The sequence below is a fragment of the Monodon monoceros genome, unplaced genomic scaffold (genome assembly GCF_005190385.1).
Source record: "Monodon monoceros isolate NGI ecotype Baffin Bay Population unplaced genomic scaffold, NGI_Narwhal_1 Super_Scaffold_15, whole genome shotgun sequence".
Lineage (NCBI taxonomy): Eukaryota > Metazoa > Chordata > Mammalia > Artiodactyla > Monodontidae > Monodon > Monodon monoceros.
The window spans coordinates 73,514,719-73,527,168 of record NW_021703771.1 but is presented as its reverse complement, the minus strand read 5'-3'; positions in this window follow the sequence as shown (position 1 = coordinate 73,527,168).

Genomic DNA, 12,450 nt, shown 5'->3' with positions numbered 1-12,450 from the left:
TGGGTGAAAGGAGGGGCCTGGGAAAATGAGTAACAGTGGACACCAGGGCAGGGGAACAGGCCGTGGTGGGGAAGGGCTGTGCCTAGCGGTGTGTGGTGTCACTGGGGGACCTGGTCAGGCAGGGCAGCAGCTTTAAGCTTGCCTTTCCTTCCCCTCACCATCCTCCGTCCCACCCCATTCTTCCAGACTTGTTCAACAAAGAAGAGATGTAGTCACTCTAGAAAAATTTTCGGAGGCAATAAGTGGCTCGAGTGGTATACTTAATTAAAGAGAGGGCACCCGGATGGGCTTTCTAGTCCTTGGAATGTGGGGAACTTTGTTATAAAGTGCAAAGAAAAATTCACATAAACAGACTCCCTGGGAAATGAGGTCATGTATTCAAAGTACAACAATACAAAGTCAGCTCTATGGGTACTTCCTCCCTCTCCCGCCTCCACAGTCTTGCCTTCCCTTCGCTTTTTCTCACTCCCCGCTCTTTCAAAATCTCTTGCAAGCAACTGGATGGGGAAACACATAGATGGAAGAAGAGGCAGTGATGACAAAAAGTGGGAGAAGGAGGGGTAAAAGAGGGAACATGAGACGGGATTGCAGTCGGGCGAGTCCCATGACATCTTCCAAAGTGGCAAAATCAGGCCATAGCTATGACTTTTCTCAAAGGATGTATTCCTTAGAAAATCTGGAGAAAATGCAGCCTGGTAGAAAGCTCTGGGCTAGGCATGGGATCCACCCGTGTTGCACCAGCCTAGCTTGATGCGCTGTGTGACCCTGTGCAAACCTGTAGCCTCAGATCCTTGCAGATAGGAGAGTTTGGATGAGAGAACTGTGTGCTCCTCTCAGCTCTAGTTTCTAACATTTCATTACGTGGAATGGAGGGACAACCTGGCAAGGAGGGGAGACCTCATCATGCAGAGCTCCTTCAGGACTGAGGCTTTTTCCTCCAGGACTCCATGAAGGGGCTATGAAGGGGTCCAGACAGCCAGAGCTCAAAGCTCTTGTCTGACCAAGACTCGAGGGTGACTAAACACCACATCCTTACGTCATCAACTCAGCAGAGCAAGAAGGACCTGTGAGGCCAAAGGTCTGAGAAGGGATTGCGCGATTGCAACGTGAGGATGGGACTTGGTCTGGATGGTTGTGGAGCCTGCAGCAAGACTTTTATAAGCTTCTGCTTGCCTTTTTGGCGGGAGTTTTGAGTCAGGACTTTCAGAGGCACGAGAATGACGTGATGCATGGATGTTTCCCTGTCCATGGCTGACCCAATTCTCCCCAGGGCTCCGGGCCTTGGACTGCTGCAAGGTGGATGGACCCAGCCAAGCTGTGGCCCCCTCAGACCCCTTTGCCCTCTCCCGGTGTCTGTTGGAGACATCATCTGGTGCTTGCAGACATCAGTGCGGGCGGGCAGTGGTGCCATGAGGTGGAATGGCCATGAGACGGGCCTAAATGCCACCTCTGTCCGCTCTCTGGCATAGGGGCAGCAGTCTCTTCAGCCTCCAGGTCCACTTATGGGGGAATCCCCCGGGATGGAGAGCGAGCTAGGCAGTGTGCTAGATAGTCTCCCTTTGCTCTTCTAGATGCCGTCTCTGCTCTGGTCACCCTGCTCTGTGCTCAGGAGCTGACCCTTATGGGCTGCACCAGTGGGCTCCCTTGCTCGCTGATACCCACTGGGCTTGGTCAACGGAAGATATTGGCAAGAGTAGGGAGAGAGGGAAGTGAGATCTGAACATGGGCTCAGAATCTTCCATCCATCCCTCCAGATCTACTTTCCCCCATCTCTAAGGAGATTTCTGAAGAGAATGGATCTTTAAAATGCTACATGGTAACCAGTCACACATATTCTAAATGACATACTATGTGTATGTGGTCCCTACAACAATCTACTCATGGAATTCAGGAAGGCTGCTGTGAATGCACTGTGATAGGCACCTTTGAAGAATTCCATCGGACCTCAGCTTTGCTGCTCCCTTTTCTCATTGTGACTGTCCCTCTGGCAATAGAAGTGGAGCTTTGGGTTTTCCTGTGGATCCCCTTCTAGCAGTCACTGGCCATTTCAGTTCATTCCCTCATGTCCAATACCAAACAGTCCAATTTTTGATCCTTCACTACATTGTGACCTCCCATTGTCAAGGTGCTTCCAATTTTGGCTTAAGTTGGAGCTACAGTCAAAGGCATGTGGTACAGAGTTTGAGCCTGAAGCCATAACATCGAGTCTATTCATCCCCGATGCCACTCCTGCACCAACCCTCCCACTGGCCACATTGGCCAAGTCTCTACATTTTCTACTGGCCAAGTATAGATAAGGATTGAATAGGAAGCATCCCTCTAAGGTCATGAGATTGTTGCCCCTACCAAAATACCACTTCAAAATCTACTTAAGTTTAGTTTTTCAAACTTTTTCCCAGGGATTGCCTCCAGAGCTGGTCTTCAGGGACCTTAGAAACTAGCTTCTTACTTTACGGTTACACATACACCCCACTGGTCTGCCTCTCCTTCACCTCCGGGGACTCCAGGATCCTCAGCCCCATCCAGCTCCCTCCTCCCTTCCTTCCTGCTCTCTTTTTTCCCTCCTCTCTCTCTCTCTCTCTCTGTCTTTCTCTTCCTTCCTTTTTCCTTCCCCTCTCTCCGCCCCCCCCCCTTGGCAGCCGTCTGGACAAAAGACACAAGGGCCCGGAGAAATGAGTTGTGCAGCTGTTGCCATGGCACTGAGGTCCCTGTGGAGGACAGATGCAGGGGCTGGCCCAGACCCGAAGGAGTAGAGAGCAGTTTACAAGGAGCAGCACTCCTGGAAGCCGACCGATGCATCTATTCTCAAATTTTCCAAAATGTACATGAGAGAGGCTATCTGAGAGCAAGAAACCAAATCCTTGGAGAATAAAGAGGGAGCTGCTGGATGACCAGTTTCCTCTGCTCCTAAGACAATGTGCTAAAAGCAACTTCCGCCCAAGAGGAGAAAAGAGAATCCTGTACAAAACACAAGCCAGCAAACCAACGCAATGCGGTTTCATCACTTATGCAAGGGACCTTGTCTTCAGAACAGACATTCTGTGGACCTGACCGCAAATTCGCCCTTCTACCGGTTGAGTCAGGCTGTTCATTTCTGGCTGGCCCTCCATCGAGGCCGAGCAAGCAAAGTCAACAACGAACAGCACAGTTTGCACTTCTAAGCAAACACACTGGAAAAGAATAACAATTAAAAGCTTAATTATTTCAGGTAGACTGCCTATTTCCTCTTCATTTGTTGGGTCTGGTGGGTTTTGACTTTGCTCTTTCATCTGCTGCGTATTTCTCTGTCTTCTCATTCTGCTTAACTTACTGTGTTTGGGAGGGAGATGCAAGAGGGAGGGCATATGGGGACATATGTATACCTATAGCTGATTCCCTTTGTAATACAGCAGAAACTAACACGACAATGTAAAGCAATTATACTCCAATAAAGATGTTTTTTAAAAAAAAGCTTAATTATTGGTTGTAAATCACAGACATTAGAAGCTGCCACAGGAGGTGTTGGGGGCACAGGAAAAAGTGTTGAAGCCTGAAATTCAGCTATTTGGTCGCTTTTGACCACGATCAAAGGGCTGCCCCTGAACCTCAGAAATGTCCAGTCTGAAATCAGTTCACAGGTGAAGTTGCATTTTTTTCTCTTTTTCTGGGAGATGTTCTCTAAGGGGGAATAACTTATCTCCTGGTGGCCCACGTCAAGAGGATCAATGTCAGGAAAAAACAGTGTTTGTTTCCTTTGTATTTTAAGACTTCCTATTTTTGGCATCCTTCCTTGAGGATGGCTTTATCTCGGTGTGGAGACCGGGAAGTCAATTGTGTTGGCAGGAGAATACTCTGGGCTATTCCACATCTTGGTATGCAGACATCCCGCTTAGCCTCTGGCACTCGTGGACTGTTTGCCCAGGCCAACACGGGCTTTTCCAGAAGTTCACATCTAAGAATCCCAGAGGGTTCACAATGTTTCTACCTTGTTTGTAAAATATTATTTTTCTTCGGAGGAGGAGAAAGTTAAAATTCATCTCATTCCACATCCTTTTAATCCAGTCTCTGCTTCTGCAGCTCTGTTAGCCAGAGTGGGCGAGCTCTGACCTTTGTGTCCCTACAGGCAAACAAGATTATGTCAGTTTCATTACTAACAGTAGAACAAACAACAATGTGAATGTCCAGGGAATTTTTGAGGCATATTGTAGCAGTGGGTGGATAGCGTGATGGGTATAAATAACGTTACTGCTTCATTTTATTCTCCAAATTCAGTGGCTAACGAAGATTTTAAAGAAATGTTACTCATTAAAATTTCTTAGAAAAATTACTTCATCTCTCTGTGGCTCATCTAAGAAAAAAAAAAAGTGAGAATTTCCCCTCAGATTTAGAAGTGAGTTATTTAAAAGTTTTTCCTCTTTAGAATGTTTTGTTTTTCTCATATCTCTAAATTTTTTAAGCTCTAATAATAAAGAGCAAAGGATAATAGAACAAATACTACACATATATTTTCATCAACCAGAATCGTCAACTTAATATTCTATTTTCTTCTAGCCTTTTTTCTTCTTTTCTTTTATTTTTTTAAATTAAAACATCCCAGATGTAGCAAAATTTCACTTTAATCATCATCCTTGGTCCCACTAACTTTGTCACACTCACCACCCTAACGATGCAACTGTATCATAAGTTTGATGAGTTTGGTGTGTCTAATTCAAGCTCATTTTCATATTTTACATAAAATATATACCCAGAAAATAGAGTACATTTTTATGTGTATTTATGAAGCAGAAGTTGTGTGTATATAAAGAGTACATATCAAAAGACACAGCTCAACATATTTCTATTCCTATGCTCCCACCACCCAGAAAAAAACCCAGAATATTGTCAGCCCCTCCAGAAGCCATTTTTGTGTCATCTTCTACTTCCCACCACCCTCATGTTGTAACATCACGTGGTAATTTTGCTTGTTTCTGAATTCCATAAAAATGGAGTCTTTTGTGTCTGGTTTCTTTTAGTCAACATTTATGTGGAATTCATACAGACTTTTGCATATAGCTCTAGTTCATTCATTTCCATACTGTATAGTATTCAATCACAATAATATACTACAATTTATTTCTCAGCTCTATCATAGATGGACATGTGTCTTTTTTTCCTGAATTCAGGTCCTTATGAATAGTGCTGCTATGAACATTTTTGTGCACATTTTTTGATGTTCACATATACATTTCTACTGGGTACATAACTAGGAGTGGAATTGCTGGGTCATATGACATGATTATAATAAGCTTTAGTCAGTATTTCTGAACTATTTTACGAAGGGCTGATGCCAGTTTACATTTCCATCAATTTGTGTTGTTTTAAAAATTTATTGAAATACCACCAGACTGTAGTTATAGTAAGAAACAGTGCCATATATACTTCTGCATCTAGGTTTTTTTAACCAAAATTTTTAATGACCCATTCACATTGACATACAGAGCTATAGCTCTAAACTACTATACTATTCCATTGAATCTGTGCATCACATTTTATTAATTAATGCACCTATTGATATACATTAGGTTGTTTCCATTATTTTTTTATAAGAACGCTGCACTTAGCCTCCTCCTATAAATCTTGAATAAAAGGAATAAATAAAAGGACAAGAATTTCTTTCTTTTTAAAAAAAATTTATTTTTTTATTTTATTTACTTTTGGCTGCACTGGGTCTTCGTTGCTGCGCACGAGCTTTCTCTAGTTGAGGTGAACTGGGGCTACTCTTCATTGTGGTGCACGGGCTTCTCATTGCTGTGGCTTCTCTTGTCACGGAGCACATGCTCTAGGCGCATGGGCTTCAGTAGTTGTGGCGTGCGGGCTTAGCTGCTCCACAGCATGTGGGATCTTCCTGGACCAGGGCTCGAACCTGTGTCCCCTTCATTGACAGGCAGACTCTCAACCACTGCAACACCAGGGAAGTCCCCAAGAATTTCTTTAGCTCAGTGTTTCCCAGATTTGTCTGATAATAAGGCTCCCCTGTGGTACTAGTGAAATATCTAGGTTTCCCAGCCCTTTCCCTGGTGATTCTGAGTCAATGGTTCTGGGGTGTACTCTAGGAATCTGTGTGCTTAACCATCATTGCAGAGTTTTTACAGTTGAGGAGGGCCGGGAAGAGCTGCCCTGTATTACAGACTCAAAAGTGGAATTGATTATAGGCTGGGCACATTTTCAACTTAACTAGATGTTACTACCATGTTCTCTGAAGGTGCTGTTCCATTGAATCGCTACACCAACGTTGTATAATAGACACATTTTTCCCACATCTTTAATATTTGCTATTTTCAGGCTTAATTTTTTTTTTTACACCAATCTGATGGGTGGAAAGTGGTATTTTGTTTTCAGTTATAGTTCTCTGATTACCACTGACAATGATACTTGCCAGCAATTTTATAGTGGTAGGTGCCATCTACTCTTTTAAGCAGTTAATTTATATTAACTCATTTTATTTCCCAACGCTAAGAAGCAGGGAGCTATTTTCCTAGGTTAGGGAAACTAAATGCAGAGGTTAAGTTACCTGCCAAAGGTCACAGACCACGACATTCCCTCTACTGTAAATTTCCTATTAATATCCTCTACCCATTTTTTCTATTGTGTTGCTGCTGATCTTTTTCTTATTGATATCCAGGATTTTTAGAAACATAGTATAGATGCCATTGTTTTTGGTCTATTATACATGTTGCAAATAGCTTTTCCAGTCTGCCACTTATTTGAAGAGTTTGTTCATGGTGGCATCTTTACATTTTCCATAGCACTTTCACTTACGCTATGTCAACCATTCATTCATTCATCAAATATTTATTGCTCACAGTGCTTGGCACTCTTGAAGCCACCAAGATTACGGGTACCGCTGCCATGACGCAGAGCCTGTGTTCTAGCAGGAGATAACAGAAGGTACATCGCAGCAAATAAAGTGTAGGCCTACTGGTGATAAGTTTCAATACTATGGAGAAAAATAAACCAGGGGGTGGGGAAAGGGACTGCTGGAGGTGTGTGGGCTGGGCGTGGGGAGAAGAAGAAAGGGGGAGGTTGTTGCTCTTTTATATTGGGTGTTTGGGGAAAGCCTCACTAATAAGATGGCACTGGGGTGGCCTGAGGAAGTATGGGAGCAAGCGTGTAGGTTTCCTTGTGAAGAGTGCTCCAGGCAGAGAGAAGAGCCAGTGCAAAGGCCCTGAGGTGGAAGCACATGCAAATATTGGGTTGGCCAAAAAGTTCATTTGGTTTTAAGTAAAAATAAAAGGCATATTTTTCATTTTCACCAAGAATTTTACTGAACAATGTATTCACTAACCGAACAAACTTTTTGACCAACCCAATACTTTGGTTTTTACTCTGAGCTATGTCGAAAGCCAGTCGTGCTCATTTAATTTTCACAGGCTCTGGGAAGTTTCATAAACTGCCAGGATCACATAGTAAGTAAGTGCAAAACCCAGTGTGAGGTCAGAACTTCTGACTCCCACGTTCCTTTATCACATCACAGCTGTCTGAAGTCCGTGTACCTTCTTTCTTCATAGCAGGAAGAAACTAGGAGAAGAATGCCTATCTAAACTCATAAACACCTGCCAGGGTCACCAAATGTCCTGCTTTGCTGGGAGAGTGAGGGGCTCCCCAGGATGCAGGACATACCATGCTAAAACTGGGATAGTCCTGGACAAACCGGGGGGGCGGGGCTGTGGGTTCAACGAGCTGGCTGAAAAGTGATCGGCACGGACCGATTAGCTGCTTCAACCCCTGGCCTCTCCAGGGCCCTCTGTGCTGCTGCTTGCAGAGCCTGCCCAAGCTCTGGAAACTTCCCAAGCCAACCTCAGGTCCAGAACTCAGGGTCACTGTTGGGAATACTATTTAAATGTCCCTAGAATAACAGAGGTTACCGCTGGGTGATGGGATTGCACAAAGGTTTTTTTTCACCTCCTGCTTACATACATTTTTTTAAACTTTAAAATGTTTACCGTAAATATATATGTTGCTGATCAGGAAAAATGTGATGTGGTAAAGTGTTAGTTCATTTTTAGTATCTTTACCCTGAATGTCTAGCACAGTTCCTAGGACTTAAATTCCTTGATGAAAGGTTTCAGAACAACTAAAAGACGTGTATTGAGGAAGGCCCTTTATAAAACATCAGTAACGTGTGCAGGCTCTGAAGGATTAATACTACCGATTGGCTGTTCTTAGACTGTGTTGCATCAGAATCACCTGGAGGGCACGTCCAAACTCAGATCACTGGACCCACCCCTAGACCTTCGGATTCCGTGGGTCTGGGGTGGGCGCTCCATAATCTGTGTTTCTAACAAGTTTCCAGGTGAAGCTGTTGCTGCTACTGGTGTTGGAGGGAGAAAAACACATTTGAGAACAGCTGATCTCCATTAATTAATCGGTTCATTAATTATTTGTTAACTGGTTTGGGGTACTTGTGTGGCTATTTAACCATCAGGTATAATCTTGCTGAAAAATTCAGTTCAAATTCTAGACTAATTTATATGTGAATTCATTCCCTCTTTATTCCCCCATTCAGCACTCATTTGTCACCCTCTCTCACCAAAGACTGCAGACACCCAAAGATGAATGGGACATGGTTATTGACTGTTAGGTGCTGAGAGGCTTCAAGAAAGATAGTTATTTTCTAGATCTTTAACTGCCTGAATAAGAAATTAAATTTAGGAAGAAAATAAGAAATTTAAAATAGAATATGTGGTTCATTGTCAATTCAAGAAAGTTGACTGGCTTTGGTTCCACAGGCTTAAATGTAGGGTATCCTTTATGAATTCAGCTGTTCAGAGTATAAGACACATGAAGTAAACTCCATGGACTTAGCCCAGCCAATCAAATGGAATCACGGGTGGAAAATAGCAAGAATAAATGTAAAGTCCTGCGTTTGAGCTTAATAAAGAATCAATAATTCAAGGGCAGCTTATGCGAAAAAGACCCGGGAGTTTTAGTTGGCTTTTATCCAAAATCCATGTACAGCAAATCAACTTATTTAGCTTCCTAGGGACACATTTTACAACTAGTTTATGTTGGAAAGTTAACCAGGAAGTAGCATTGCTTAAAATTAGTTTTCTATGGACTCTTTGTGTATGTGTATATATGGATATCTATGTTCAGGTATCCCCCGCTGTTTGAAAGTTCATTTTATGCCACTTCTTTTTAACAGAAAACATAACATTAGTACCTGTTTTTGCTAACTGAAAGTAATCTGAAGGGGATTTTCACCTTTACAAAAAACAGGCAAATAGCAAAAATTGTGTTTGGCATTTGTTTTGCAGGGAGCCATCGGAGAGGCAGTGCACACCCTGAGTAGCAGTGAGAATGGTCCCCCCAAGGTCGTTCCCTGGGAACTATAACCAGCATCTCAGCATCAAGCTGCCATAGCTTTGAACTGTGTCTGTGAGCCCCTGTGCTTTAACCCAATTTATAATATTTTGTGCCCCTATTAGCAAGATGTTTTCTAAGGTATTTCTAAGGTATTGCTTCTTCCCTTTACGCCATGATTACAAAAGTTTTCATAAGATCACTCTAGTATAGTGGAGGAACCTATGTACACACATGTATAATTGCATGCACAGTAAGCAATTTGCATGTTTTGCTTTGAAAAAATTTCTTAGCAAAGTTATCACAGACAAGCACTCTCAGGTAGTGCCAGAATGAGCATCACTTGAAAAAAATTAGCATCACCTGTACGCTAAACATACAGATTCCTAGGTCCTACCCTTGACTTCCTACACCAAGATCTCTGGGGATGGACCCCATAATCTGTTGTATTTTAACAAACTACCCCAGATGATGCTTTTGCTAAAGCGTGAGAACCCCTGCTCTATGTCAAAACTTTTTATCTTTTTGAGCAAAGAACTGTTCCAGGTGCCTTTTACAGTCTTCCAGGGAATTGAAATTTTTTTCATTAAGAGAATTTTATAAAGGCTGAAATAAATGGAAATCCAAAGGTGCAATTTCTGGTGAATATGGCGGATGAATCAGAACTTCCCAGCCAAGCTGTAACAGTTTTTGCCAGGTCATCAAATAAACATGCCGTCTTACGTTATCTTAATGGAAGATTATGCGTTTTCTGTTGACTAATTCTGGACGCTTTTCGTCAAGTGCAGCTTTCAGTTGGTCTAATTGGGAGCAGTACTTGTTGGAATTAATCGCTTGGTTTTCCAGAGGAGCTCATAATAGAGGACTCCCTTCCAATCCCACCATATACACAACATCACCTTCTTTGGATGAAGACCGGCCTTTGGTGTAGCTGGTGGTGGTTCATTTTCCTTGCCCCACGATCTCTTCTGTTCCACATTGTTGTACAGTATCCACTTTTCATCGCCCATCACAATTTGTTTTAAAAACGGAACATTTTCATTATGTTTCAGTAGAGAATCGCAGGCGGAAATATGGTCAAGAAGGGTTTTTTTTGCTTAACTTATGTGGAACCCAAACATCAAAGCGATTGACATAACCAAGCCGGTGTGGATGATTTTCAACACTTGATTTGGGTGTTTTGAGTATGTCGGCTGTCTCCCATGTGGTATAATGTTGATGTTCTTTTTTTTTTTTTTTTTTTAATAATCTCTCCAGGTTGGTTTTTTTTTTACACTTTTATTGAGTCATAATTGACATACAATAAACTGCATTTACTTCAAGTGTACAATTTCATAATTTTTTTTATACAGCAGGTTCTTATTAGTCATCCATTTTATACACATCAGTGTATACATGTCAATCCCAATTGCCCAGTTCATCACACCCCCACCCCCACCCCCCACCGCTTTCCCCGCTTGGTGTCCATACGTTTGCTCTCTCCATCTGTGTCTCAATTTCTGCCCTGCAAACAGGTTCATCTGTACCATTTTTCTAGGTTCCACATATATGCGTTAATATACAATATTTGTTTTTCTCTTTCTGACTTACTTCACTCTGTATGACACTTTCTAGATCCATCCACGTCTCAACAAATGACCCAACTGTGTACATTTTTATGGCTGAGTAATATTCTGTTGTATATATGTACCACAACTTCTTTATCCATTTGTCTGTCGATGGGCATTTAGGTTGCTTCCATGACCTGGCTATTGTAAATAGTGCTGCAGTGAACATTGGGGTGCATGTGTCTTTTTGAATTGTGGTTTTCTCTGGGTACATGCCTAGTAGTGGGATTGCTGGATCATACAGTAATTCTATTTTTAGTTTTTTAAGGAACCTCCATACTGTTCTCCATAGTGGCTGTATCAGTTTACATTCCCACCAACAGTGCAGGAGTGTTCCCTTTTCTCCACACCCTCTACAGCATTTGTTGTTTGTAGATTTTGTGATGAAGCCCATTCTAACTGGTGTGAGGTGATACCTCATTGTAGTTTTGATTTGCATTTCTCTAATAATTAGTGATGTCGAGCAGCTTTTCATGTGCTTCTCGGCCATCTGTATGTCTCCTTTGGAGAAATGTCTATTTAGATCTTCTGCCCATTTTTGGATGGGGTTGTTTGTTTTTTTAATATCGAGCTGCATGAGCTGTTTATATATTTTGGAGATTAATCCTTTGTCTGTTGATTCTTTTGCAAATATTTTCTCCCAATCTGAGGGCTGTTTTTTCATCTTGTTTATGGTTTCCTTTGCTGTGCAAAAGCTTTTAAGTTTCATTAGGTCCCATTTGTTTTGTTTTGTTTTTATTTCCATTCTTCTAGGAGGTGGATCAAAAAAGATCTTGCAGGCTTCCCTGGTGGTGCAGTGGTTGAGAGTCCGCCTGCCGATGCAGGAGACACGGGTTTGTGCCCCGGTTCGGGAGGATCCCACATGCCGCGGAGCGGCTGGGCCTGTGAGCCATGGCCGCTGAGCTTGCGCATCTGGAGCCTGTGCTCCGCAACGGGAGAGGCCTCAACAGTGAGAAGCCCGCGTACCGCGCAAAAAAAAAAAAAAAAAAAAATCACCAATTTTGATGTCTTTTTTTAAATGCACGCTGATATGACAGCTGTCACATACAATCTAACAAAATTGTTTCGAATGAAGTTAAAGACAGCTAAGTGCTACTAGAGCCATCTTATGGAAAAAATCCAACGAACATTTTGACCCACCCAATAGGAATAAACAATTTTTATTTATTAATTTGTTTGTTTGTTTGTTTATTTAATGTTTGGCTGCATTGGGCCTTCGTTGCTCTCTCTAGTTGAGGCCAGCAGGGGCTACCCTTCGTTTCGGTGAGCAAGCTTCTCGTTGCGGTGGCTCTCTTGTTGTGGAGCACAGGCTCTAGGCACTCGGGCTCAGTAGTTGTGGCTCTTGGGCTCTAGAGCGCAGGCTCAGTAGTTGTGGCGCATGGGCTTAGTTGCTCTGTGGCATGTGGGATCTTCCCGGACAAGGGCTCAAACTTGTGTCCCCTGAATTGGCAAGCAGATTCTTAACCACTGTGCCACCAGGGAAGTCTGGAATAAACAATTTAAAAAATCAGTATTTATTTTG